Source organism: Phalaenopsis equestris, unplaced genomic scaffold, assembly GCF_001263595.1.
Source record: "Phalaenopsis equestris unplaced genomic scaffold, ASM126359v1 Scaffold000002, whole genome shotgun sequence".
Lineage (NCBI taxonomy): Eukaryota > Viridiplantae > Streptophyta > Magnoliopsida > Asparagales > Orchidaceae > Phalaenopsis > Phalaenopsis equestris.
This window is the reverse complement of record NW_018164444.1, coordinates 51676739-51683723: the sequence shown is the minus strand read 5'-3', so window position 1 is coordinate 51683723 and position 6985 is coordinate 51676739. Positions and strand designations below refer to the sequence as shown.

Genomic DNA, 6985 nt, shown 5'->3' with positions numbered 1-6985 from the left:
TCACAAGCAAATTTCGAACACGAGCCGATTTCGAACACAAGCTATTTCGAACGAGCCGAACACGAGCCAAGCCTGAGCTCGCTCAAGCTCGGCTCGTTTACAACCCTATAAGGGACCTCACGACTTGTTGTAAAAGGATTTATTACAGCTTATTTGACCCTGCATTGTATGTTGGAAGCAAGGTAACATTTGAAAGCTATGTTCATACATCGCACTTAAACATCTCTATTTACATATTTCAAACTCTAAACTTTCTATTTACATATATAGCATTTAAATTCCTACTAATATCTCAAAAATAATATACAATCGCTCATTCGTCATCTACCTTATTAAAATATTGCTCATGAACATCTTAAAACAATGAGGACCACCAAATCACCATAACTAAATGAGAAACGTAGCTGCTCTAATGATGAAATCCGACAAATCCATATAGATTACATCCTTCACTCCAAGCACCTTTTGCATAATCACTTGGACTCCCTCCAACTTCCAAGATCATCCCAACCACTTCCAATCCACCGGCTACCCCATAACCATCAAGAAACACCAGCTTGAATGGAACTGAAATGGCTATACCTGCACCAATGCATCATGGTGATTTTATAACATGTATGGTCATATGATGCACCTCCTTTGGCTTCAACGTCGTCGTTGACTAGAGTTTAGCCAATCTCAATGAGGTTTTGGCAGCAATGTTGTTCATCTAGGTGTTTGGCAAAGAGGTTTTGGCTGGAGAGGTGGAGGCAATAGAGGTTGTTGGAAGGGGAGGTAGAGGAGGATTTCAATGGCGGTGAGAGGGGAGTTGGATCCAAATTGCTAGATGACTTCAAGGACATTGAGGCAAACAATGGCGTTAAGGACCATGACCACGAAGAGCATATTGGAGATCATCATCACTAGTTAGAATACTTCTTACTTCATGATTAGATGTCAACATGTTACTTTTTTATTTTGCACATTTTATTACTTATTATTATGTTAAAATATTAATATATTACTTTTGAATGAATTAATAAATTAAAATGTTAATATACTAAAGCTTTATTTGTAATTTGAAATTAGTACAAACTTTTTTTACTTTATATAACTTGTCATTTTGAGACTTACATCTCACCTTACGAATAAAAAACTTTTAGTACCCAATTATATAATTTTAAACATTGATAAATATTAGTCATTTTTATATTTAATTATTTCGATAGAAATATTCTAATAATTAATGATATTACAGTAGATAATAATGTGCTAACAAATTGTTGCCAATTGACTATTTGTTAATGGTTTTTTATCCTTTAATTGATAGACAGGAAAATTTTGACTAAGGTAAGATAATTGATAGCATGAATAAAATTCATATTTTGGATGTGGAGGCACTTCTTTATTGATATATTTCAAAATTTTGAACCATAATCTAATGCGAGACATAAAATTATTTCATGAGAAATTATCCCCTCATTAGAGTCTGAGGCTTGATTGTTACGCTGCTATCTCATAATCTTGTCATCTCTTTTCTCTTCTTTATTATCTTTCTAAAATATTTTTTTCAAGGAGTGGCATTTAACAAAACATCCAAATATAAACTAATTGTTTATCTTAAATACGGAAAGTTGAATAAAATAACCTTATTACACACACTATGTGCAACATTAGAGAAGGAAGTACAGTTAAATGATCTCAATCTGCTCATTGATGTATAACTAAGAACTAGGCATAACTAAATATATATGTATAAATAAGCAACCATCAAGAGCAAAATACATGGATAACTAAGAACTAGGCTACACCGATTATCTTCCTGTTGACACAATCAGAGTCAAATCCATGATGAAGCTAGGAAAAATATATTTCTCAAAAAAATATAATATTCCGGTTGGTTCTTGTGTTGCTTGGCTAAATTCATCCCAAGAAGCAAAGTAAAATGCGTCCATATCGATAGCTACAGTCATGTTTATAATAGTCTCACATCTCTTTCCTCATCCATATCACAAGATTTCCATTCATAAATGTAATTGATCAGCCAACATTACGTATATAAAGATAAGGAAGTAGACAAAGTGAGTTAGGTTCAATAGCGCAATGACTTCAGATGTAAAAAACAACATGCATAAAAATTAATATATGAAGAGTATTAACCCATATGCGTCAATAAGCTCTGAATTGTAGTAATTAGAAACAAAATTAAAAAATCGATCGGAAACATCAACAAACTCAAACCTTAATTATATATTCCATCTTATAATGTATAAGCAAAATAAAAGATTTAAGAAAACCCAAATAAAGCAGGCATGATTAATTCCATGGCAAGGATAGTTCTCTGCCCAACAAAAGATGCGCAAAGTAACAAAAGGATTTGGCAAAAAAATACAATAAACTGGAAAAGATGCGCAGCACAGTGCACGTCAAAAGGAAATTCCGCAGGACTTTATGAGCCCTAGGAACGATTTCACATTAAACGATTCAAAACTTTACACATTCGCAATAGAACTCCAGTGCTCTGCTACAGATTTAAGAAAGATTGGAGAAAGAAATTTGCGGAAGGTTCACCGTGAATGACAAGCCCAAAGAGATTTCGAGTGTGAGGACTGCGGCGGGAAACGGCGAAGTCCTCCGGTGTGAGTTTCGACAACTTTTCCTAACGGCTCGACCGACAGCAAGGCCGCTGCAAGTATAGACGCGAGATAGAAAATTGGATGAAGCTGGTTGCGATTAGGGTGTGCATTATTTGGTAATAACTGGCCGAACCGAACCGAACCGAACCGAACCGATATGTTTGGTCGGTTTGGATCTGTTTCAAAATTAATTTTGATTTTTTATTTTATAGTTTTAATATTTAAGATTATTGGTTTGATTTTAATTTTTATTTACTGAAACAATTAAAAAAAAATAAAAAGTTTTATAATATGAGCATTTAATTTTTTTAATAAATTTATTAATAAAAAATTTTATAAATCTAAATAAATAAGCAATTCAATAACTTTTAAATTGCATCTAATTAATTTCTATCAGGTAAATAAAATGATATATAAAATATAAATAAACTTTCATATAATCAAATAGTGTTGATAACTCTTTATAAAAGTTTATTTTAATTTTGCATGAATCTCGTAGCATTTCGACTAATAAACATTCTAGATTCAAATTTTAGATCATACAGGCCCCGATTCCAACAAGTTTATTGTCAAACTGACTCGCAACAAAGCAAGCCCAATGAAGACAAAACTGGTTTGATCTGAGTCCAATCAAGCTCGGATCAAGTTGTTTAAGTGCAATTAAAGACTTTGGACGGACAATTGAAGGATCAAATGGATTTCAAATATGACAAGCATATAGTAAATCGAGCATCTCGTTGAGTTGAATCCAACGACCCATGATTACTCAATTATGACATTATCAACACACTCAAATGCTCATAGAATGTCATCCAATCAAAGAGATCGCTCTGAGTCGTCCGATAGAGTCCGGATTCATTTGATATTTATGGTGATGTCGCTCACAAAATATAGAAATAGACCATCGTTCTCTTCATGTAAGGGAGACTTGGGATCTAGACCTAGGATAGAATGATGTGAGAGCTCCTAGCTCATAAGGATTTCTAAGCTTCACCGCCGTCGACTAGTCGCCGCCACCATCGGACCATTGGCCTCGCTGTTCGACAACATTTTTTGTCCAAAGATGGATGCTCTCTGTCTTCTTCTTCATAAACTCTTCCAAGTGGGTGGATTTATTATTCCCATCTAAGCAAAACTGTAGCTTTTATTATGTAATTTCCATTTTCAAGTCCTACGCCATAGTATCTTAATAAGGAAGGTGACATGCTTGTCTTGTAGTTTGAAACAGTTGAAGCCAGTGTGTTCTGAATTTCTATTTGTTTTTCATGAGGTGAAAAAAATATAGCGAGACATGGAGAATGAGTTAAAAACTGATGAACCACGGTGTGCCTCTGAAGACACTCCAATCCTAACGATAATACACTGAAACTTGCTGACATCCCACTTTCTCCAATCCTAGATATATGGAGAATGACTTTACACATCCCGCTTGGTTAACATCCCATGTTCTTACATTTGTAGAACAACACTAGGATTTTTTTGCGAATGTTTAAAGTTTTGAATCATTTAATGTAAAATCGTTCATTGGGCTCATAAAGCCATGCCAAATTTTCTTTTGATGTGCAGTGTGCTGCGCATCTTTTTCAATTTATTGTGTTTTTTTTATCAAATTTCCTTTTGTTACTTTGTGCATCTTTCGTTGGACATGGAACTATTTTTGCAATGGAATTAATCATGCCTGTTTTATTTGGGCTTGCTTAAATCTTTTCTTTTGCTTATACATTATAAGATGGAATATATAATTAGAGTTTGAGTTTGTTGATGTTCATGACCGATTTTTTACTTTTGTTTCTAATTACTACAATTTAGAGCTTATTGACCATATGGGGAAGGTGCGACGCGAGCCACCACAGTAGGAGTAGCTCAATATGCACCACTCCCATTTTCAGGGGGAGGGCATTGAGCAGATGCCTCAGCGGACGTGAAATTACCAATGGTAATCCTGATAAAATGCTTGAAGGAACTGAAGGTTATGATACTCTTGACAGCATGGAAAAAACTATGAGAGAAAGAAACAGAGTTCCCTCCGGTAGAAGAGATCGTGACCACCTTCTCACTCATCATGTCTGCCAAGCAGAAAGAGACAACGATCACAAATAGAGAAATGTTAAGAAACCAATAAAAAAAGGTACAACGACATCAATGCATATGACAGTGCAAAAACCAAACTGTCAAGAGTAAAAAAAAGGACAAAATAACAATAAGGTGCTAACCACAGTAACTGATACGTGGATTCAAAGTCCAAGGTCTAAACAGACACAAAGGTAGTGACACTACGAAGAAAGAAACTAGGTCACTATAAATGCAAACATAACCACTAAAGTTGAGAGAAAGTACTACTCCCAATGGGCCCGCCTGTTAGGTATGACTCATATACCATATAAGAGACAGATGCTGGAACGAAGCAAAACGGAGCGGAAGAATCTGTCCAAATCAAGGGAGTTTCATTATGTGGGTTGGGGGTGCGGCTGAAACGCCCCGCAGCACGGCATAAGGGTAATTTGATTTTATCAAGGGTTATATATAGGTTTGTTTGTAACCCTAGGCTATTCTATATTGTATTTTGTATCCTGCACTCTTTTTCTGGAGTTGAAAGAAAACTGCTGCTCTGCTCCTGAGGACATCATCTTTGTCGAACCTCGATAAATCTGTGTTCTTCTGGATTTGTGTCGATTTTTATTTTTCTTCACCCTAATTTCTCAATAAGTGGTATCAGAGCAAGGTTCTAGGGCAGGTAAGAAAAATTTCGGCGGCGCAGAAATAAAGAAGATTTTGACTGAGGAGTTTGGCGGGATGAAGATTATGGCGCAGAGGAGGATTTGGCGGTTTGGATTCCGACATGAAGGTCGAATTTGGCGAAGCTTGGTATTTGTGAAATGGGTGTTCAGCGCAGGCTAGGGATTTGCGAATCGGGTGTTCGACGAGGCCTTCTTCTACGACCAGGGAGTTCGGTTGCGACCAGAACAAGCGCGAAGGGTTTCATGAAGGTGTTCGGCAGTGGTCAATTCGGTGAGACAGGCGTCGGCGAGATCGGCAGAGGTGAATCGCGGGCATCACACAAATTTGGATCGTGACAGAGGAATCACAACTGGTTTTCAGCAAAAATCGTGGTGTTCACGATTGCGACAGAGAAATTGCGGCCGGTTTTCAGGCGGGATAGGAATTGCGGCGTTCGCGGTCTGGAGTAGTACACGTGAGCGAATGAGGAATTGGAAGGGAATCTTCATATTCCACTAGAAGGAATTTCCTTTGCTAGAGGCTGCTGCGGAGGTGAAGAAAGTAAATTTTCTCCTGGCCCGTGGAGAGGAAAATTGGAAGGAAATCAAGGAAATCTTTCATTTCTGCTAGAAGGAATATTCTCTCGATTTGGAAAGGAAATTTTTCTGAAATTGCTTTTCTTGAAAACTTAATTAAATGAAATATTTAATTAAAGCAAACTTAATTAAGTGAATATTTCAATCCTTTTTCGAAAAAAAATTTGTTGCTTTTCTAGGAAATTTAATTAAGAGAAACTTAATTAAGAAAACTTAATTAAGGAAATATTTCAATATTTTTTTTGGAAAGATTTTGAGCAGGGAATTGCAGAGAAATTTGCAGAAGAGTTCGTTGTAAGATCAATTTCAAATGATAATTTTTAGTGCAAAATTTGAGGTGGTGAAGTTCGATGGAACTGGTAACTTCGGATTGTGGCAAACATGAGTAAAAGATATGTTGGCACAACAGAGAATCTTGAAAGCTTTGCGGGCAATGAAATCATATGCCACGAATGATGAAGATTGGGAAGAATTGCAACAACGAGCGGCAACAACCATACGTTTATGTTTGACAGACGATATTATATATCATGTGATGAATCAAAAATCTACAGGGGTGGTATGGAAGAAATTGAAAACTCAGTTTATGTCTAAATTTCTAACGAGTAAATTGTATCTGAAGCAAAAACTGTATGGGCTGAAAATGCAAGAAAGTTCTGATCTGACACAACACATGAATGACTTCAATCAACTAATCACAGATTTAACACGACCTGATGTGAGTATTGAGGATGAAGACCGAGTAATAATTTTGTGTTCATTAACTTCTTCCTACGAACACCTGGTGACTACTCTTACATATGAGAAAGAAACTATCAAAGTTGATTAGATTATTGCAGCATTGTTGGCTCACAACCAGCGAAAGCAAAATGCAGGGGAAAACTCTCATGGCGATAGTTTATATGTTAAAGGTAAGCATGATCGTGAAAGGAAGAAATAGAATGAGGGTTCTGAAAGGCAAAATTTCAGATTAAAGTCCAAAAGCAAAAAAGTCAATTTATCGCTACAAGTGCAAGGAGCCGGTTCATATGAAGAGAGATTGTTCAAAGCTCAAGA

The 6985-nt window shown here is 36.1% G+C and overlaps 1 protein-coding gene across 3 annotated transcripts in view; it reads right to left on the bottom strand.

Annotated features, from left to right (window-relative positions):
- The window catches only part of LOC110027798 (sm-like protein LSM8), a 30412-nt gene extending 27713 nt beyond the window's left edge, over window positions 1–2699 (bottom strand). For 2 of the 3 annotated variants that reach the window (XM_020729379.1, XM_020729386.1), the window contains exon 1: window positions 2551–2699. The gene's annotated coding sequence lies outside the window, so the exon portion shown is untranslated. The remainder of the gene's footprint in view (window positions 1–2550) is intronic. The other variant, XM_020729369.1, reaches the window with a different exon arrangement.
- Between the last annotated feature and the right edge of the window lie 4286 nt (window positions 2700–6985).